This window comes from Anolis carolinensis, chromosome 1 (genome assembly GCF_035594765.1).
Source record: "Anolis carolinensis isolate JA03-04 chromosome 1, rAnoCar3.1.pri, whole genome shotgun sequence".
NCBI lineage: Eukaryota > Metazoa > Chordata > Lepidosauria > Squamata > Dactyloidae > Anolis > Anolis carolinensis.
The window spans coordinates 209,951,911-209,974,612 of record NC_085841.1 but is presented as its reverse complement, the minus strand read 5'-3'; the positions used below and the strand labels follow the sequence as shown (position 1 = coordinate 209,974,612).

Genomic DNA, 22,702 nt, shown 5'->3' with positions numbered 1-22,702 from the left:
TTGGACCTTCCCTCCTTCCCTACCGGCTGTTACAAATTGTGAGAGTTGAAGTCCAAAACACCTGGAGGGCTGAAGTTGGCCCATGCCTGCTTTCAAGCCTCCAGAGAAGGAGGCCCCACTGTCAACTCGAGAGAGAGAGAGAGAGAGAGAGAGGGAGGGAGAGAGAGAGAGAGGGAGAGAGAGAGATGGGGGGAGGGAGGGGAAGAGGAGCTGGCAGTCCTGCAGAAGGCTTTTTCCAGCTCCTTTGCTGGCTTTCCTTCATGCAAATAACAAATATTCACCTAAAAATCCCATGACATGAAATAGAAACGGAGGGCTGGAGCATTCTCTCCTGATGTTTCACCCATATCTATAGCAGGCATCCTCAGAGGTTGTGAGGTCTGTTGGAAACTAGGCAAGTGGAGTTTATATATCTGTGGAATGATGTCCAGGGAAGGAGAAAGAACTCTTTTCTGCTTGAGGCAAGTGTGAACGTTGCAATTGGCCAGCTTGATTAGCATTAAATAGTCTTGCAGCTCCAAAGCCTGGCTGCTTCCTGCCTGGGGGAATCCTTTGTTGGGGGGTGTTAGCTGTCCCTGATTGTTTTGTGTCTAGAATTCCTGTCTTCTGAGTGTTGTTCTTTATTTACTTTATTTATTTAGAGTTTTTTTTAAAAAAATACTGGTTGATTATTATTTCCAATAACCCCCACAATTCCTAATGTTGCCATTGGCCACCTTGATGAGCATTGAATAGCCTTGCAGAGGGCTCAGCTGGGAAGGGAAGGGAGGGGGCGGAGCAGGATGCATATAGATGCACCCCTCAGGTAGGGGGCAGGGAAAGTGGTGCCAAACTGCCTCGGAGCCTGCATGTAGATGCACCTGAGGGGCACCAGGCAGTGGGAGGGGGGCTGGATGGCAGGGGGAGGAGGGAAAGTGAGGCAGAGGTGGAGCGGGAGCCCCAGGAAGCTCCAGTTTAACCCCTCCCCCCTACTCACGTTTCAGCAGTAAATGGATCCGATGAGTCCAGGGCCCCGGTTCTCTTGGCCCGGCAGCCATTGAGCCCAGGGCTGCCCTCTTCCCTCCAGGCAGAAGGCAAGGGGAAAGGACCGGCGGTGCTTGCGGCCTTCCCTTCAAACAGGCCTCATTTGCAGCCCTGGCCTCGAGTAGGGGCGGGGCCACGGGGGCGGGGCCGCATGGCACAGGGGCAGGCCAGGCTGCGTGGCCCCGCCCCTGCACGGCCCCGCCCCCCGCAGGAAGGCCTGGAAAGGAGGAAGAGGAAGTGGGGGCTGGTGCCATCCAGGACCTCAATGGCGCCCCCAGACGATGGCGCCACAGGCAAATGCCTCCCTTGCCTGGTGGGTGGACCGGCTCTGATCCTCAGCATGGTTTTTTTTTTTTTTAGATTTCTGTAAAATTGGTTCAGATGGATTTGATACCTTTTGGAAACATGCTCCAAAATTTTAAATGAGATCCAATGCCTAATTTTAAATCTGACACATTCTCTTTCCCAGCACATGGAACTCAGTGTTGGAAGGATAGGTGTTGCTTTAGATGTGAGAAGTTCCTGTTTCAGTCAAAGCTCACAACATTTTGCAGTCTGCAGTTGGGAATCTTACCTGTGAATAGAAATAATTCTTACTTTAGCATTGATGTTAGAACAACATCTCCCGTGCCACCCTGAGCAACTCAAAGGAAGAAAAGAGGAGGTTCCGTGGCACACACCCACCTTTAGCCTTTCCAACTTCTTAGCATCTGTCACTTGAAGTAGATGTCTCATTCCACCAAATAAGAAGGCCAATCCTGCATTTTCTTTAAGTAATGAAAACATGTTCAAAATCAAAACTTTCTAAACAGTGTACCTTGTCACATTGGTGTTTTCTGCAGTGTGTAGATGGGTCACATGAACATAACAAGAAACCTCTGAGTCTAGAGACCTCTTCACACTTACCTCCTTGTTGCTCTGTTTCACCCTGTGTGCCCTCCCTCCTTCCCTCATCACATGTGGGGGACGGGACAAGGCGCGTTGCCGTCCTGTTTCTGTCCCCGTCCTCATCAGATGGGGGAAAGGGTGGCAACACGAGTTGTTGTGTTACCCTTTCCCTCATCAGATGGGGAAAAGGAGATGAAAATGCCGGTAGCTCCATTGGAGCAACTCAAAAAACACTTTGTCTCATCATAGCTGAGGAAGAGTCTTGCAATGCTTCCTGGGCATTTGGAGAGTCATTGGGCTGGCCCTGCCAAACATCATGTGATGGCACTCAGCTGGCCTGGTCCCCAAAGTGCTGCAAAGAGGCAATTTGTCCCAATGTGATGAGGTGGAAGGTGAAATAAATAGTAAAGTAAAAGGTAAAGGTTTTCCCCTGATGTTAAGTCCAGGCATGTCTGACTCTGGGGGTTGGTGCTCATCTCCATTTCTAAGCCGAAGAGCCGGCGTTGTCCGTAGACACCTCCAAGGTCATGTGGCTGGCATGACTGCATGGAGCGCTGTTACCTTCCTGCTGGAGCAGTACCTATTGATCTACTCACATTGGCATGTTTTCGAACTGCTAGGTTGGCAGGAGCTGGAGCTAACAGCGGCCGCTCACGCCACTCCCGGGGATTGAACCTGGGACCTTTCGGTCTCCAGCTCAGTGCTTTAACGCACTTCGCCACCGGGGTTCCATAGTGAAATAAATAATATATTTTAAATATAGATAAATGAAAATTTTTCATAAATTATGTGGTGTCCCCATACATTTCGTAATTACAATTTATGTATGTGTCTGTATTTCTTATAAGGGGTTGGTGTAACGTCTGGTTTGCTAGTATTACTGTGTCATGAAAGTATGCATGTATCAAAGTAGTGCATCACCAATATTAAATATTTGGAAAGCTCTGCTCTAAATTGTATACATTCTTGCTTTAAGAAACTTGAGATTAATGTTTTCTGCAGTAGAACAGGTTAATCATTTTGGGGTAGACATCATTGAGGGAAAACTGTTATTTTTTATTTGTCATTCAGTCCAAGCTGTCCTGATGGATGGAAAAAGCCGACCTTTTTCAGTTTTCGAAAGATGATTTCATGGCCTAGCCTGCAGATATTACTGTAAAGACCTGCAAAAGAAAAACCTCTACTAGCCATACTAGTACTAGTCTCTTCCCTATTCCAAGGTATTTGTGTTTCTGTGAAAAAGCATTTCACTAAACGGTTATTGCTCAACCCGTACAGGAGACATTCCTGAACCATGAATTGCAGTCTGGCAAGCGTAGTCTCTACAGCTGCTGCTGACTAGACTGTCTGCATTTGAAAGAAAGGAATTCCAGGCTTGGAGGTGTGTGAGAGAAGTATGAACAGAGGCAGAAATCACACCAGGAATGAACGGCAAATGGTTCTGTTAAAATAAAAATCACGAAACTTGTTCAGGGTGTAATACAATGCATGATATACAATCTCATTCCAGAAAACATATTTCTGAATGTACTGATCAATTTATAGTATGGTTTACAAAGGGATCTTATAGTAGCTTTGAGACTAAGAAAAAGATGTTAGCTTGGCCCAGCACTGGAAATTTTCCAAGTGGTACCCTTTTTTAAAATAATAATAATAATAATAATCTTGCTACCTTACTGACCTTAGTAGTAATGCTTCCTCACGGAAGGTATTTACAAGTTTATTTTTCCACAGTATCCCTTCTGTGTGTCTTGAAGGAAGATGCAAGCTCCTTATAGAACAGTGGCTTTCTTTCTGGTTTCAGACAAGTAGAAGATATTAAAAACTATGTTTTATATTGTATCAACTGTTTACCCAAAGATGCAGTCCCATCTGTTACTTACCAAGTTGCTAGCTTTACCTTTTTATCTCTTAAATCAGAAAAAGATTTGTGCCTGTTTTATCTTTGGTCAAACTGTAGTAGGCCTTTTAAATTTTATACGTGGATTTTCTTTAAATTATGTGTTGCAACCACTGTCTTGCATTTTTCCTTTTTACCTGCAATACTTTCTTGAAGCCACTGTTTTAACAACTATATGCTTTATCTAATGTTTTATATTATGACTTGGAGTTAATACATTAAACATGAACATATAGTTCTTAAGCCTCAGGTATTCTGATAAATGCACCACTCAAACAAAAGTCTTCTAAGTTCATCTGGTGTGTTTAAAGAGCTCCTACATGGAACATCGCTATTCATATAAATGAGTGAGAAAGCTGCATGTGGATCCTTGGGACGGAGAAATGACAAAGAGCTGAATAACAAACCATACATGGAGGCACTTAATTGTGTTCAAAGAGCTACTATTCTAACCAGGTTAATTGATATTTGAATAAATAAAACATTTAAAGCTGAGTCAGACCCAGAGCCTGAAAAAGTTATGTTTTTGGACTACCGGTATATATTTTCTGGGGAGGAATTGTGGGAGCTATAGCTGGAATCAATAATTGTTCCTTCAAGCAGGGAACTGTCATGGCAGCAGCTCTTCACAATTTCAACCATGATGGAATTTTATCTTGCCTTCTTTGGTGACACTTTATGAAGACTGGAGCAGGACCTGTTGCATGCAAGGCCTATGCCCCAGGCAGCCCTTTCCAAGTAAGTGTTAAAGGGTCACAGCCTAAATGAATATATATGCAGAAGATTTTTATATCTACAAGGAATGTGTTGCTGGCCGGATCACGGTTACCTGAAATCATGGATATGATCAAAAACTATTAAATTACCAGACTTCCAGTCCCAGCATACTATGGAGTAGCCATGCAAGTATCTTCTTTAGCAGTGGTTCTCAACCTGTGTGTCCCCAGATGTTTTGGCCTTCAACTCCCAGAAATCCCAGTCAGTTTACCAGCTTTTAGGATTTCTGGGAGTTGAAGGCCAAAACATCTGGAGGCCCACAGGTTGAGAACCATTGCTCTTTAGGAATCTCTATGTTCTTCTGGTTGACTCTATGGTACCTTCTGGCAAAAACGTATTATAGTATTGCCTGGAGAACCTAGCAAACTCCTAAAGTGATAATTTCTTCTAGACTTGAGCAAGTGAAACCGTGACTATGAGTTCTGTAGTTACAGGAAGCTAATTGTATTACAAACTATTTTTATTTGTTGAGTCTCCTTTGAAAATTTCTATCCTGTGCTGCTGGGACTTTCAAGTGAGTAAAGTTGACTGTATAGTTATAATGAGTAATCTAGAAACAAGTTACCTGGACTATGCACGCAGCATGCCTGATCTGGTATAGCAGTTCCAAGGTTCATGGTTCCAGCATGTCTTTCTGACTCAACTGAACAGTCTCTGATCAGAGATGGGGGAATGTGTTGTACAATATTCATTAATGGAAAAGGGGGGAGTGGAGGAATAAGGCTTGCAGCAAATGTAATGTAACTAATCAGCTTTGGTGAGTAGATTAAAGCATGACAGAAGGGTTGCCATATAGTGTAATGTAATTGAAAACAAATGTCTTGCTTCTGTCCAAGAATGTATAAAGATTAGGGAGTAAATCCAGCAAACAATATTTAAATCAATTCTATTGCAAGAGAAAGTCATATTACCTTGTACTTAGCAACATCAATAGGGATATCACAAATTTACTAGAACACATTTAGTTTGTCTCCAGTGCCCAAATATTAGCCATTACGGCTGTATTGTAGTATTTCCTTACTTCTGGAGGCTGACTGCCCAGCCATGCTTGTAAGAAGATTACCAAGGCTTATTCAATTTCAAAATTCAGTTCTACTAAATATAACTTTTTGATTACAAACTTCTTCCATGGAGAAGCTCTTCTCCATTTTGTTTTCACAACAACATACCTGTGTGAGGTATGTTGGACTAAAAGGTAGTAACAGGCTGAGCATCAGTGACTTGAACCCAGATCTCTTCAGTTCTATAGCGACCAGAGTATCATGCTATCTGTTGTACTCCAGGGCCTCTGCACTTAACCACCACACTTCAGTTCAAGTTAAAACAACAAAGCAATTTATTGAAGATTATATAAAAAGCAGTTCAGCAAAAATAGTAAAAATGTCAAAGTCTAAATGTAAAAAAAGTCCATAAGATTCAAGGTACAAGAGTTGTTTCAAAATCATAACACAAGACATCCACCATAGGATGCAAAAAAGGCAGCATAAAAATCCAATACAGAAATCCAGGAATAATCACTTAAACTTGAAAGCATGAAACATGAAATTAGAAATCCCTTAGCAGGCTAGCTAAGATTTGACCATTGGTGTTGCTTCTCAAACTCCAACATTGACCAGACTTGAAAAATCCCTCTGGTGTCTCTAATCTAGACATGAAATCATGCTGTCTACCCTGAGAAGTTGATAACGGCTTTTTTTACTAACAAGCGCTGTGACTTTCACAAACTCTGCTGGGTAACTCTGCATTCGTAAAAACTAAATCTCCTATCTATCAGCTCATTAGTCTGGGCATCTGGAACTTCAACCCCTGAGCTCATCTCAGCCTCTGATCTTGCTTCCCTAGTGAAAGGCTTCTCAGCAACATCTGGGCCACTTTCTGGAATGTGGCCTTCACTAGCTACTGGAGGCAGAGACGGCTCAGTTTCAGGACTTAAAATCTCCTGCTGGCTCATAGGCCCAGAAATCCCAGTGACTTCCTCAGTGACATCAGGTGCAGGCACAATCAAGAGATGAACTACAACACTTTCTGTATTGAGTGTCGAGCAGATCAGAATTCAAAAATGTGCTCATGACCCACTTAGAGCCTTTCTTGTGCTACCTAAATCAGGACCCCCTAATCTTTTTGCATCAATAGAAATCTTGGGATTTCAAGAAGATATTAAACAATGATTTCACCCAAATTCCCAAATCACATCTAAAGTTAACTTATTGCTGGACTGCATGGCTCTTGTGGTCTCTTCCAACTCTATGATTCTGTTTACTCTATCAAATGTATGTTCCTCTCCTTGTTTCATCACCATCACATATAACTCTTCTCATCTGGATCACGGTGGTGTTCTTTACCTTGCTCCCCTTGCCCTCTCTTACCTATAGGAACCTCTGTCTATGCACAATTATGCAGTTAATCTTCACTCATCCACTATAGCAGTGGTTCTCATCCTGGAGTCCCCAGATGTTTTTGGCCTATGACTCCCAGAAATCCCAGCCAATTTACCAGCTGTTAGGATTTCTGGGAGTTGAAGGCCAAAAACATCTGGGGACTCCAAGTTGAGAACCACTGCACTATAAAAACACACAGATACCCTATTCATCTTCCCCACATGCCTCAATGAAGGAAACCAAATGTATTTATTTTTAATAATTGAAAAATTGGGAAGAGAAGGTACCATGGTACCTATAAATAGGCTTTTGGTGTCAAGTGCCACTGCCACTATGTCATGCTGGCACAGAAAAATGCCTCCATTACACAGTCTTTGTCTTGTGCAAAACTGTGAAATGATTGTTTTTACACTATGCATTTAAAATTTTCATTCCATTAATACTATGTTTTAATATTTCACTTGAAGGTTGGGTTGCTGACCTGAAAGCTGCCAGGTTCGAATCCCACCCGGGGAGAGTGCGGATGAGCTCCCTCTATCAGCTCCAGCTCCATGTGGGGACATGAGAGAAGCCTCCCACAAGGATGGTAAAAACATCAAAACATCCGGGCGCCCCCTGGGCAACGTCCTTGCAGACGGCCAATTCTCTCACTCCAGAAGCGACTCAAGTTGCTCCTGACACGAAAAAAATAATATTATGGTGTGTTTTATCTCTGTGTTTTATCTATATTGTATCACCCTTGAGCTGTGAGGAGGGGTGGGTGTCAAATAAAATGATTATTTGTTGTTGTTGTTGTTGTTACGAGGGTTATCGAGAAAGTAGATTACGGCCCACTGACCTGGTTTCCTCCCTTGAGCCACAGAGATGGGGAAAGGCAAGGATCAGGCAATGTGGGGAGGGAAGGCGACAGAGCTAGCCCTCCAGGATTCCCCAAGGGGAAGAAGCCCTCCGAGGTGAGCCCATGGCGCCCTCCCTGACACCCCGGCGCCACAAGGGACGATGCGCAGCTGCAGCTGCAGGAAGAAGTGACCAACTGGTTGAAGACGCAAGCGGGAGAATTTCATGAGGAAGGAATTGCCAAGCTCATTCATCGCTATGATAAGTACCTAAATTTGAATGGGGACTATGTTCAAAAGTAATATTTAAGTGTGGCTTTCAACTGCATATAATAAATATTTTTTTTCCTATACTTTGTTCATTTTTAATTCCAAAACATAATCTACTTTCTGGATAACCCTTGTTCTATTATTATTATTTTGGAACATCTGGATACAGATGTGTACAATGCATGCTACATATAATATTTGACACAATTTGAGAAGCATTCATATGTGCATATGTAGTCTCTGACCCAAAAGGAAGTGATTTGGTTGTAAAAACAAATACAAGAAAGCCTTACATAGAATTTTTTTACATTTAAGTTAATTGTTTCACAATCACAAATGAAGAATTCTTTAATATGTGTAAAAATTCATATGTTCGTTGGAGCCTGCCCATTTTGCAATCTGGATCCAAGTTATTACACCCTCTGATACATGGCAATTACAAAGTAATCACTTTGTCATGGCAGTATAATCTTGTTTTCCCCACTGTATTTATTATGGTTTGTGTTCTCAAAGTATGTCACATGTTATTTTGGTTGGAACAGAGTAGGGTTACCATAAGTAGTTCTGTAAGCTGAGATTTGCTTCTATAAACCACCAAGAACAAGTTAGGAGGTTTCAATTTACTGTCTCAACTGTCAACACACACTCTCTGATGGCTATTTTTTTCATAGGATATTATTATTATTTATTATTATTATTAATTACATTTCCCATTCCTGTTTTTCTTAGAATCATAGAGCTCTTGCTTGATATTGGAAATTCAGTTATAGAGCAGATGTATGTCCATTTGAGAATCTTCATTGAGAGAAAGGTAAGCCCACTTAGTAATTGGTTCTGCTGACTAGTTTTCTTTCCTGTCAAGAAAATTCTCCTAATATTGAACCAAAATCTATCTTGCCACTTAAAGTCATTACAACTAGTGTCACCCATTGGGGCAGCAGAGAACACATTCTTCTTCTCTTTCTTATAGTCCTTTTGGTATTTTGAAAGTGCTGTCATGCTTCTACTCCACCTTTTTCTGTTCAGGGCCCTTCCACACAGTCCTATATCCCAGAAGATAAAAGCAGAAAATCTCACATTATTTGAGCGTGGAGTCAGATAACCCAGTTCAAAGCAGATATTGTGGGAATTTCTGCCTTGATATTCTGGGATATAGGACTGCGTGGAAGGGCCCTCAGACTAAACCTACCCAGTATCTTCTGTTTTTCCATGTGTGCTTTGTAATTACAATAGAAGGACAAAGGGATGATATTTGTTTTGCAAGATTGATGTTTAATCTTTCATCTTTCCACTTATTTTACCTGTATTGTTTTGTTTTTTCTTATTCACATTTTTCCAGGGCAAAATTTTAGCACTAGAAATGGACAGGTCATGCTTGGAGAAGGGCGTGAGAGGGGAACTGCTTGATCTCCCCTTAAAAGTTGCATTTTGTGCCATTACTTTACCCAATATACATATTTGAAAAAATATATATCTCTTTCTGTAGTCTATGGTTCAATCTCTGATTCTAAACTGACTGAACAACTTTGTTTTGGTCTCTACATTGTCATTTATTGTAGCTTGCAACTGCCATATAGTGCAGTTTGCAACTGCATCATTTGGTCAGTGTAGAGTAGATTCATATAACACAGTTCAATGTATTTAAACTAAATAAATAAAAATACACGAAGTGCTACAATAAACACATAATGTATTAAAATAGAAATATCAAAGTAGCACGGAGAGGACAACGGCTTGAAAGAATAGAATGAGGAATAAAGAATAAGAGAAACAGCTGGGTAAAAACTTCAACCAGCACTGGAAAGTTTTAGTCTGAAGTAAGAAGTTATCTTTCTTATTTGTTGCTGTTTGATGTTTAATTTTTTTTCAGTGAGTTGAAAATGAGGACCTTCAGTTTGTCAAATAACTTTGTGGCTGTATTCTGTTTTCTAAACTGTGTTTTCTATGGTCCTAGAATTGTAGATTATTATCTCAACTAATCATTTTCTTTTCTTTTCACACAGCATAAAGTATCACATAATTAGCAGCTTTTTCTAAAGCTGCAGTACATGGAATCACAGTTACCAGCTGACACACCCTTTCATGCCTCACAGGTGTGGGAAAATCTCTTGCTCTCGCTTTCTTTGACAAGCCTTCAATCATGTTTAGACTCTCTAATGATACATATGAGGACCTTTAGATTCTTTATTTTCACTTTACAATCCTACAAATACTGCTGTTTTATCAACAGCAACTGCTGTAGTTTGTTTTTACCCGGGGTACTGTGAATTTATGATGTTGTGTTTGACTTTATTGTCTATGTTTTTGTTGTACAGTAGAGTCTCACTTATCCAACATAAACAGGCCGGCAGAATGTTGGATAAGCGAATATGTTGGATAATAAAGAGACATTAAGTAAAAGCCTATTAAACATTAAATTAGGTTATGATTTTACAAATTAAGCACTAAAACATCATGTTATACAACAAATTTGACAGAAAAAGTAGTTCAATACACGGGAATGCTATGTAGTAATTACTGTATTTACGAATTTAGCACCAAAATATCATGATATATTAAAAACATTGACTACAAAAATGCGTTGGATAATCCAGAATGTTGGATAAGCGAGTGTTGGATAAGTGAGACTCTACTGTATTTTGTATGTCATACCTTGAGTGTTCTGTGAGCTGCCCCGAGTATGTGGCAGGACATAAATAAAGTTTATATTATTGTTGTTGTTGTTGTTATTATTCTTTTTCTCTCTCCATCTTCATCTCTTTTGGTTTCTCTTCTCTTTCTCTCATAGCAGGACAAGTTGTGATGCAGGCAGAGTACTTCCTGCAGAAAAAACTAATATTCCCTGTGCTCATTGTAAGGCATTCACTTTCCAAAAACTTTGCTTGTGTTTTTCTAGTAACAGTATTTAACAAAATTTGAAAATAATTCTGTTCCTAGTTTGAAAATGTTATTTTTGTGTGTGGTACTTACTTTAAAAGTAGTTGTTATACTCCAGAAACGTAATTTTTGTGGATGCTACAAACTGTTGAATTGGTTGAGATTCTATGAAATATTAATTGAAAAACTATAGTAAAATGTGCTGCATGATGTTCCAGTTTATGCAGGGTTGCTGTGAGTTTTGCTGTGAGCTGGGCTGTGGCGCAGGCTGTTGAGCAGCTGCAATAAATCACTGACCATGAGGTCATGAGTTCGAGGCCAGCCCGTGGCGGGGTGAGCACCCGTCAATTAAAAAAAAATAGCCCCTGCTCGTTGCTGACCTGGCAACCTGAAAGATAGTTGCATCTATCAAGTAAGAAATAAGGTACCACTTATAAAAAAAAGTGGGGAGGCAAGTTTAACTAATTTACGACCTGGAATGAGGAAGTGCCGTCAGAGTGGATGATGAAGCAGCTGCTCCCCCTTGTGGCCAGAATCGAACATCCCTTCAGGAGAAGGTTAAATTGCCTCTGCGTCTGTTTGATGTGTTTATGGGCATTGAATGTTTGCCCTATGTGTGTATAATGTGATCCGCCCTGAGTCCCCTTCGGGGTGAGAAGGGCAGAATATAAATACTGTAAATAAATAAATAAATAAATAAATTTGTATGGCCATGTTCTTATAGAATTCTCCTTTGACGTTTTGCCTGCATCTGTGACTGGCATCTTCAAAGGTCCTCTTAAGATGCCAGCCACAGAATGCTATGAGAACATGGCCATACAGTCCGAAAAAGTTACAGCAACCCAGTGATTCTAGCCATGAAAGCCTTCAACAACGCAAAGTTTTTGCAGTTTAATAAACTTTTTCCTTGTTTTTATGATAAAACCAATTGGGAAATGACATTTATAACTCAGGAACAAAGATTATGTTACACAGTGTAATGAGGAAACAAAAAATATTGGCATGCTTAAAGCATTATTGATACAAATCAACCTGGGTACTCTAGCATAGTTTCCAGTTCTAATTTGGCTGCTGTAGCTTCTTTTGTGGAAAAAAAAATTGAGCGATTTATCAACTAGGAAGTTAACATCTAACACCATGAAAGCCAAAGTGGTGTAGTGGTTTCAGTGTTGGACTACAACTCTGAGAGACTTGAATTGAAAACCACATTCAGCTGTAGAAACCCACTGAGTGATCTTGGGCAAGTTATGCTCTCTTATCCTTATAGGAAGGCCACCACCAACCTCCTCTAAGGAAATCTTTCCAAGAAAACCCTATGAAAGGGTCACCATAAATTGGAGTTGACTTGAAGATACATAACCAAAGCATTTGGCAAAAAGCTACGGTTGGTGCAGTTCTCTGTACTGGTTACTGTGGATAGTATGGTTGAAAACATTGGGTTTATATTCAATTTCCACAGGGCACCATGGAGTTTCCATGTTGCAGTTAAATTAAATGTGACATTAAATGTATTTTGCATTGACATTAAGGTATGAATAGGTTAAGAAGACCATAAGATGAGGGAAGAACCCCCACTCGTACCTTCACCATCCTTCCAGAGGAAATGTTATATGTGGCCATCTGGCTTTTGTTGGAAAGCTCTTATTCATGCCAATGTGAGCCTTTCTTCCAATGTGATAGCAACACAGAATGGTGATTTTCGCCAGGGCAGTGGTTGGGAAAGGGGTTTACTTTTCCCCACTTTGGCTGCTGTGACCCTAGTCCTGTGTCTTTGTATATTTAAAATACAAACATTTAATTAAATACCAAAATGTATTCCAATATAAACTCAATATATTTCATTGTATTACATTTAATTAGCCACCAGGTCATTACAAAAGGATAACAAGGAACTCTGTATCTTAGCAAACAATAGACATTTGTGCAATAAATACAGAAATAGTTTTCTTCATCATTTAGTTTAACAGGATGGAGAGGGGAGGAGCGAGGTTTAGGCCAGTGGTTCTCAACCTGTGGGCTCCCAGATGTTTTGGCCTTCAACTCCCAGAAATCCTAACAATTGGTAAACTGGCTGGGATTTCTGGGAGTTGTAGGCCAAAACTCCTGGGGACCCACAGGTTGAGAACCATTAGTTTAGGCAAAAGCAAGCAACTGTAGCATCCCCTAGCTCAGAGTTTCTCAAACTGTACTCCTCCAGGTATTTTAAACTTTAGCTCCCACAATTCCTAACAGCTGGCAAAATGACAGGGATTTCTGAGAGCTGAAGCCCAAAACACTTGGAGAGGCACAGTTTGAGAAATACTGTCCTAGCTTATATATTCTTTGTCTTTAAAGACTTTTGCCCACTTGGCCACACTCTGATATTGCTTGGCCACATGTGTCTTGGTTTTATCTATAAAACGTTGGAAGGTATCACTCTAGTGTTCTCAAATGAAAGCAGATGATATCATGCCTTTATCTGCTGGAATGCCAAGCTGGGATAAACTGATGCTTAGCAATACTAGGTGCAAAACAGTGTTTTATTGCCTCTCTGTTCTCTGTGCCACTGTTCTCAGTATTTCTGGCAAGTTCTTCTTTTGGCTAGAACTTTTCACCAAAAGCCCACACCCTATTGTTCCTAATGGATAATATTGTTCCCATTGCATTAGTACATTCTGGCTTCATGTTCTCATCCAAAGGGGGGGGGGGGGGCTTTTTAGCACTTTTAAGGAATATCATGCTTCCCATAAATATGCTTCTTTTGTTACTAAATTATTCATGTGATAAATTATAATTCAAACTGAAATAAGAAATTCAACAAGCATCCATTTATACCCAAAATACCATAAATGAAACAGAATGAGAAAACAACACTCATGTGGGTTATATCAAGTTGGGTGCATTTTTTTTTTGCTTTGGGTAGAGTTCTAATTTTGGAAAAATCTCAGAAATGAGGTTTCCCTGTACACATAGCACCTCCCCACCCTTTGCCTGCTGGGTAGGAAGAAAGGGCAGAGCTCAAATATAGAAGCTTGTGAACCAGATGGGGAAACCTTGTGACTAAGGCTCTCCCACCTGATTACTAATGTAAATTAATCTTTCTAGAAGGAGGTTTGCAATACCAGAGATGAAAGACTTTGATTTCGATATGAAAGATAGGGAAACTATATTTCTATCAAATAGCACGTTTCTACAGTTGACTACAATGATTCTGTTTCTCTGCTAAGCCTGTCAAATCCTAGCATTTCAGCATTTGAGTCTCCCAATGTTTGAAAATCTCTGTCAAAAGTCAGAGGCCAATTAGAGAGCAAAATAGAGTTTATTAAAGCAACAGTCCAAAAATAGCTCAACAAACTAAAAAGACTTAAAACACTTAACTTTCAGTGTTATTAAATAGAACAAGCGGGAAAAACCCCAAAAAACAAGAACTGGCAAATAATCCGGGTTAGCCAGAGATATAATCCAGGTTAAACTTAAAGTTCTAGAACTTGACCCAAAAGTTCACAATGGGCTGAAAAACGGAGGCATGAACTAAAGCAAGTAGTATTGAAGCCCACAAACCTTTCCCAAAACTCAAAAGTACAAAAAGGAGTTCAAAACAAACAAACGCCCAAACTGAGCTAGGGAACTCCCAGTTGAGAACAGCAAAGCCAGCGAAATAGCGAGATGCTGGCGAGCTCGCAGCAACTGCTGCTGGAACGTACACCAAACCAAGAGTTAAAGGAGCAGAGCGGGAGAACGTCATCAAGCCGATCCGAAGTCGGGATAAGCAGACAGCGTCGGTATCAGGAGTGAAGGTAGTAGTCAGCAACACCAGACAGCCATGGAATGGAGAACGACGCCAAGCCATGGATTGAGAGCGAAGAGCAAAGCCGAGTCAAGTTCCAGTCCAAGGTCCAAGAGGTTGAAGTCATCCAAGAAGGTCACAACACAAAATGGTACAGAGAGCCAAAGCAACGAGGGCGAACAGCAGCTAATACAAAATAGTAATAACAGTGCAGTCCAGGAAAACCCACACAATTCCAGCCCTCCGTTGAAGAATAACCCAGATTAAACTTACATCCATTGCAAAGTCCCAGTCCAGTCTTCAGTAACACACACAGGAAACCCAATGGCGCCCAGCAACACCTTGCCAAACGCAAGGTATAATGGCCAAACAACCCCAATATATCCAGGTCTCCCTGGGCTTCCAAACTGTCCACGCCCAAAGAGCAGGTGTCTCAACTTCTTAATCTGAATCAGAACTCCACACAGCCAATGCCCTTGGGTCAGGTGTTCTGAATTCCTTATCAGAGTCCCAATCATCCTGCCCATGCCCAACTCTATCCACACCTGTGGACCCCCTCTCACTCCTCCAAGCAGACCAAGTGGGATCTGCTTCTGAAGACACCCAAGCTTCCACAGCATCAGCAGTATCCATGGGTCCTGATTCGTCCCCAAGCATCTCTGGTGCCCGTGCCCAGTCCGTGCCCAATTCCTCTGTTAACACCTGTTACCCAGCATCCATTTCCACCTCAGGATCCCCACATGAATCCTCCTCAGAAGACTCCCCATCAGTCTCCCTGACTCTTTTCCTAAACAAATCCTCCAATGAGCCCTCCTCGCGAGGGTTTTTCCTTCCTCTTCTGATCCTACCATCATCATTCACAGTCTCTGAAGGCGCATTCACAACAATCTCCTTACCTGCAGTAGCTAGCTAAAACACAGGACAAGTGTTTGGGGATGATTTGGACATAGGAATCATTGTATATTTATAAATTTATCAGTTCTGAGGCTGATTGTAATCATTGGTTCATCCAGAAGAAGTATGAGGGGGAGATGTCTCTGGGGCCCCTTCTACACAGCTGTATAAAATCTACAACTGGATTATATGGCAGTGTGGATTCAGATGATCCAGTTCAAAGCAGATATTGTGGATTATCTGCCTTGATATTCTGGGTTATATGACTGTGTGGAAGGGTCCTGAAGTATTGAGAGTTTTCGATCCCTTTTCCTTGGATTTTACCTGCATATTACCAAACTCTTTCTTGAAATATCCTGACTTTTTCTTGTTGCCCCCCTCCCTTGTATTTCTCCCCTTCCCCTGTTATGGTCACATTATAGGCAGCCCCCAAATTACGAAAAAAATAGGTTTGTTAGGTTTATTCTTAAGTTGAATTTGTTTGTAAATCAGAACAGCTACATTTTTAAAGTACAACTCTAGCCAAATATACGTATATATGTTTTCGCTTTGGCCAGCATAGGAAAGGGTTAACAGTCCTGTAGCATTTATTTTGATGTCTGTGCCTCTGTTCAGAAGAGATCACCCTATTTTCTGTCCCTGTGATAATTGGATTTTGAAAATTTTGGCTGGCTGTGGAAACAAGGATTGGTGGTAAAGCTTCAGTGTAGACACTATTTCCCCATGATAACTCTTTCAGGAGTGAATTTCCCTTTCTTGATCATTCCTAATAGCAATAGCATGCTTTAACTGGAGCAAATCATAGTGTTATTTCCCATTAGAGGACACACAATCCCCATTAGTTGGCTTGCTTCAGCTGGATCTCTTGCCTCATATCTGAAAATCTCTGTCATTCTTGAAATAATGGAACTCTTATGAGCCTGGGAGAATTCTAATTTTTGATGATGCCTGTAATGGTATAATTCTGAGAAGCAAGTTCCTGCTTCATGTTTTTGCCCATTAAAATTGTTCTTCTTGACTTGTTTATTGCAAGTTATGACAACTCCTAAGTATTGGAAAGGAAAGGAAATAATATTAATGTGTGTCTACATGACAATGAAGTGAGAGAAGCACAGACTTGTGTTATATTCCTGTGCTTCTTAATTGGCTCTGATTTCTGAAAACTGATGTTCAGCTTTAAGTTCGAGGAGTTCAGTCTTCAGCCTTGCAGGGCATACTTTGCTTTAATCCCCTAAAACTCCTAACATCAGTGGTAGCCAGGTGCAAAACAGTGACTTGGATAAGTGAAGACAACAAATGTGCAAGTTGCAGGGTGCTTCCAGACAGGACCTGCTTTGCTGTGGGTTTGAGACCCCACTCCACTCCCCCCAAAACCTGGGCTTTTCCAGGGGGGATAGCTACACGGCATGCAGCCACTCCAAAGCCCCTCAGTTTCCCCCTAAAAGTTAAGTAAAAGGTACCTGGCCTGATGGAAGGGGCGAGGAGGAAAGTTATAGTACCAAGAGAATATGAAGTGGAAAGGTGAAATTGGGGCCTTGGAGGACTGGGCACCATCTCATGCCTTTGGGCTCCAGGAGACCAAAAGGTGCGAGATGGCAATGGAAACACACCCCCAGGTAATCCTGAGTCTACCTGGAAGTAACTCTCCACAGGCCCAATACCCTATTAGACCTGGGCCTTTCAGAAATCTATCTAATGGGGTATCAAATTAATTCAGAACAGTCTAGGGAAACGTTGTTGCTTTGTTCTGAATTAATTCGTTTTTACCGGAGGCACCGTTTGGAAGCCTCCGGTAAAAACTGAGACAGGGCACGCACAAGCTGAGTTTTTCTCATGGGCTGTCAAGAGTCAGACGCCAGTTAACAAACAAAACAGAGTTTATTCCGAAGATAAGCCAAAAATAACATAAACACAGAAAGTACCCTTGAAACACTTCACTTATCAGTGTTTCAAGAGTAGTTTGGACAAAAATAACTCAAAAACAAGCCACGCTATTTTCCCATGCTGGCATTCAATAAAAAACTAAAAGACGCTTCAATTCAGCTTTGGAGAACAAATAGAGTTGACTGCTAGAAAATATGTAAAATAAACGAAGGCTAGAAACCTTCCAGAAACTACAGAGTATAACTGAAAGTGCAAAAGCCTTTCTTGGCTTCAAACCGTTTCTGAAAACAGACAGCCGGCTCTGCGGATTTAAAGGAACAGTTCCCAAAAGAAAAACAGCAAACTGGCTAGAAAACAAACAAACAAACTAGAAAAGCAGTAAAACTGCTTCCACGGTGCAGATAAAGCCGAGAGCTTCAAAGGGATGATGAATAGCCGTCGTCAGAAGAATCCAAGGTCAGGTCAGGAGGCAGCAGCAAATTCCGAAAGGCAAACCAGTAGTCAGAAGCCGGGAGTAGTCGTCAGTCAGAGGGCGTAGAGAGAAGTCAGGTCAAATTCAATCCAAAGTCCGAAGAGGGTGCAGTCATCCAAACCAGGTCCACGATAAGACACAGCGAGAGCCAAGCCAGATGGTATCAGCAGCTAGAAATAGTAATTAGAATGCAGTCCAGGGAAACCCACACAGTTCCATCCCTCTGCTGCAGAGCAGTCCCAGATAACTTACATCCGAATCATAGTCCAAGTCCAGTCTTCGCGGAAACACAGAGATCCCAATGGCGCCTCAGCAACACCTTGCCACACGCAAAGTGCAGTGGCCAAACATTCCCATTTTATTCCCCTTCCTCCTGGGTGACCAAACACTCACACCCAAACACCAGGTGTCCCAAATCTACTCAGAGTCTGAACTCCACACAGCTAGAGCTCGTGTATCCGGAGTACCTAGCAATTCGTCGGAGTCCCAATCATCCTGCCCACACTTAGCCCCATGAACACTTAAAGAACCATCCTCCCTTCTCCAAGCATCCCAAGTGGGATCAACTCCTGCAGAAACCCCAGGTTCAGTAGTATCCATAGGCCCCAAATCCCCAAATATCTCCGGTGGCTGTGCCCATTCAGTGCCCGCTTCCCCAGCCACCACCTGTTCCTCAGCATCCATTTCCCCAAACTCCCCATCTGAATCTTCCTCAGAAGATCCCCCATATAGCTCTCTAAGTCGCTTCCTGCGCAATTCCTCCAGTGAACCCTCATCACGAGGGTTTTTTCTTCCTCTACGAATCCCATCACCATCAACCATAATCCCCGAAGGCGCAGTCACAACATGGGCCTTCCGGCTGGAAGACTGTTACATCTGCTTCTCCATCTCTATAATCAATTTCCACTGATTGTTGATAAGAATCTATGCTTTCATAAAGAGCAGAGTCTCCCCTGTATTCCTAAAATCTATAGTTCATTCAACAACATCTCCCCAGCTTGCTTTCTTGAATTGGATTTAGATCATAGCTTTTCTTCTCATGCATGTCTACAAGCTTAGCACTTAGCAAAGTGATGATTTGCTAATAGCTTCTTCTGTCTCGCCATCTTTTCCATTTTATCCTATCCCAGGCATTCTGCCAGTTGTAATCTTGTCTTGGCCACAACGCCCATGCTCAGTATCTTCTTAACTCTAAGATACTAGTTGTCTGAGGCTGCTTCCTTCCAAGCTTTATATTACCGCTAAAAAGAGAGCCCTCTAAACTCATTTAGAATAAACTAGGTAATATAATACTAGCATCGAAAGAAGATCCAGCATGATCATAGGCATAAGTGTAGTATAAGAAATTCACCTCGGGTAAGGGGGGGGGGGGGGGAAGAGAGAGCGAGAAAGAGAGAGCGAGAGAGAGAGAGAGATTGTAATTAGCTTTAGTAAATAATGCAGTGGCCCCACAGCATCATCACTGCTACAGGATTTTTGTCCTTAAATAGATAAGCAAGACATAATTACGAGAAAATGTGTGGGAAGTTGGTGCTGACATTCCTCATCACCAGTGAAAGTGCTTCAACTCTGTCTCTATGTCTTTTGAAAGGTTTCCTTATTTTAGGACTGCATCAGGAGAGTAAAACAATTGGGAGACTACTTTCAGAGAGGAAAGTAGAGACAGTTCAGTATCCCATTTATGCACTCAAAATCAGCCCCCACCTTTTCCTGCTTTATATGAGGACTTGTAGTTCTAAAAGTGCTTTCCCCAAGCCCAGTGACACTGGCAAGCCTCATGCAGAACTTGTGCTGCATATATTTCATGAAGAGGCTCAGAATAGAAGGGAAACATGAGCCCTTGTGACCTCTTCCTGGACATGCCAAGTTTTTCTGGGTAACTTCTTCTGAACAGGGTGTGTTCCAAAGTCATGTTTTACTAGATATTGCTGTGGTCAAATATTTGACCCCTTCTTTATGTACAAATGGATGTTAAACTAGTCCGGGAAAAAGATCATATGCTGAAAGAGCAATTATAAATCTGAAGTTGAAGTGATCCATGCGCAGTTATTAATGATACATAATTCCAGAAATATTCTCACTGGGTAAAAGCTTAGCATGTCCTGATAGGGAAAAGTGATGTGATTCTCCCTTTTTAAGCATCTATGAGAGAGTGCTAGTTAATACTTAGAAAAATGGCAAGCTTGTTCCTGGATTATCCTTCCAATCTGCTTTCCCTTGTTTAATTCAAGTAAAAGAGAAAAGAAGAGATGATGAAGGACAGAAGAAAGACTGAGTAGTAGTAGTAGTAGTAGTAGTAGTAGTAGTAGTAATAATAATAATAGGTTGTGTGAGGAATCCAGGAATACTCATCATAGGTGAGATTTCTCTTAGCCATCATCAAGTCCAGTTTGAATGGGGCGGGGTTCATTTGTATTACATGACAAGAAAAAGTGAGGCAAAAGACAAAAGAATTGCCAGCAAATGCAAGAATCGCTGTAGTTTGGGTCTTTTTGTTTGATTGTTTCTCTGCTTAAGAAATTTCAATGCTGCTCTTTTGTTTCACATGTCATTGACTGCAATCACCAAAACAGTGGCTGACAGCAATCATAAAAATAAATTTAAAACAGTAAAGCAGTAAAACAAATAATGACAATAAAACCAGCCAATGATTAGTGAAACATTATAGAGAAATAAGAAACCAGTTTGGATGATATGCAAGAGATAATGAGCAAATTGAACCAAGATTGCCAAACTATACAATAGAATGGTTAGGAAAGATGAAGACAATAGTACTGAGGACAGCACACTTAATGATTTATCTATCTTCTGTACACATAATAAAAGTGAAAAATGTGTATGTATTTGGAGGAGGTGTCCACTTACACAGACAACTTCTTGCCTCCACAAACAGCTATAGTTCCCACTGACCAGGAGACACCCATGGCTCTTCCTCCAAGGAACATTGCAGGTCATAGTGCCATTAACATGTAGCCCAAACCCTGCCAGAATCCTCTACAAACACCATCCTGCCCCCCACCCATGTGAAGACATTCATGCAGGGACAATTTCATCCTAGATGTTCTGTTTTTCCTCCAGAATGGACATCCCAGGGTTCCTTAATTTCATGCTGTCTCTCCCTTTACCCTTTCCTACCCTTTCCTATGGCACACAGTTAACAGAGGAATTGATCAGCCACTGAACATATTGGAGAGGTTTGGGGAGAATTCACCATGATTTACAAGAGTTGTACTTGACCTACATCCAGAGAGCACTTTTAACCCAACCAACGATGGACCAAACATGCCACGGATCATGGGACTTGCAGTACCCTCACTGATACTGTGACCCCCACCAACAATAGACTGAGACAAACTTGTTACAGAAAAGCCCCATGACCGACTGAACATACTGCAGGAGTTTAGGGGAACAGACCTTGATTTTGGGAGTTGTTGTTCTATGATTCTATGATCTGCATCCAGAAAACACTGAATCCAGCTGATGTCAGATCTTGACCAAACTTGGCAAAGACACCCATCATGGCCAACTGTGCATACAGGCCTGGTTTGGGGGGTGATTGACATATCTGGGAGTTGTAGTTCATCCTTATCCAGAGAGCCCTGAACCCAGCTGACTATGGTTCTGGAATACATTTGGCACACAGACCCAACATGGCCAACTGTGAATACTGACAAGGTTTGGGGATGATTACCCTGGGAATCTGGAGGTTGTAGTTCACCCTTATCCAAACAGCACTGAACCCAACCAACAACGGATCTGGACCAAACTTCAGTGTTATTATCTAACATCCCAAAACAATCAATGACTTCTTCTAATAATCCGGGCACCACCGCATCCCCAAGCTAGTACACATAATAAAAGTGAAAATCTGTTTGTTTGTATGCGGCTGGGGTGCTCATTTCCACAGACAGGTTCCCGCTTCCACAAACAGCTATAACTCATAGAACTGAGGCGCCATCAAAAGCAGTTCCTCCAATGACATTTCAGGTTATAGCAAACACCATGAACATGTAGCCCAAACCCTGCCAATGTCCTCCCCAAACACTACAGCCCACCACCCAAGGAATGCTTTCATTCGAGGACAATTTCATTCTAGATTTTACGTGATTCGTCCACCAATTACATTCCAGTGTTTCTTACTCTCTCCATTGATGTGGAATTTGTATGACTCCGCCCACTGCCTCTCCCTTAACCCTTTCCTACTCAGAGTTGAAAAACTCTGTCTGCATAACAAACAGAGCAGAACTGAGCAGCAACCAAACACTGCTTTCAACTAATAGAAACATTTGAATGTTTGTTATCACCAATGGGAACATGGTCAGTTGGTGGACACATGGATGAACTTGCAATGGAAATAACGTAGCTTAAAACGTGCAGGGCTATCTGAGATTTTTAGGTATTTTGAAGATGGCAGATTTATCCCAAAGTAAATCTTGTGAATCTTTTATTGTTCTCTAACACCAGTGGGAATTATGTACATCAAGAGAATTCATTGTCCCAGTTTTTGTTGTACTGTCAGCAGTAAACCACAGTTTTAAAGTCATTTTAGAACTCTTCCCTTTGTTTTTGGGAGCAGGAGCCTGTGAAGATTATATTCACTGCATTGCTGCTGCTGTTGAACTTTCTGTGCCATAAGAGTAGTCTGCAGACTGTTTACAAGCACCAAATGCTTTGTTTTCAACAGTGAAACGATGGCTCTTATCTATTACAGATTCTTTCATTCTTTGTCCAACAATT

The 22,702-nt window shown here is 41.5% G+C and overlaps 2 long non-coding RNA genes across 2 annotated transcripts in view; one reads left to right on the top strand and one right to left on the bottom strand.

Annotated features, from left to right (window-relative positions):
- LOC134294186 (uncharacterized) overlaps positions 1–1,235 on the bottom strand; it is a 37,889-nt gene extending 36,654 nt beyond the window's left edge. The window contains exon 1 of the long non-coding RNA XR_010001159.1: positions 977–1,235. This is a non-coding gene — a long non-coding RNA (uncharacterized LOC134294186). The remainder of the gene's footprint in view (positions 1–976) is intronic.
- A 3,586-nt stretch (positions 1,236–4,821) lies between these two features.
- Positions 4,822–10,378, top strand: LOC134294185 (uncharacterized). The gene is made up of 3 exons (XR_010001158.1): positions 4,822–7,665; positions 8,802–8,883; positions 10,076–10,378. It is a non-coding gene; the product is annotated as an uncharacterized LOC134294185 (long non-coding RNA).
- Positions 10,379–22,702: the final 12,324 nt, after the last annotated feature.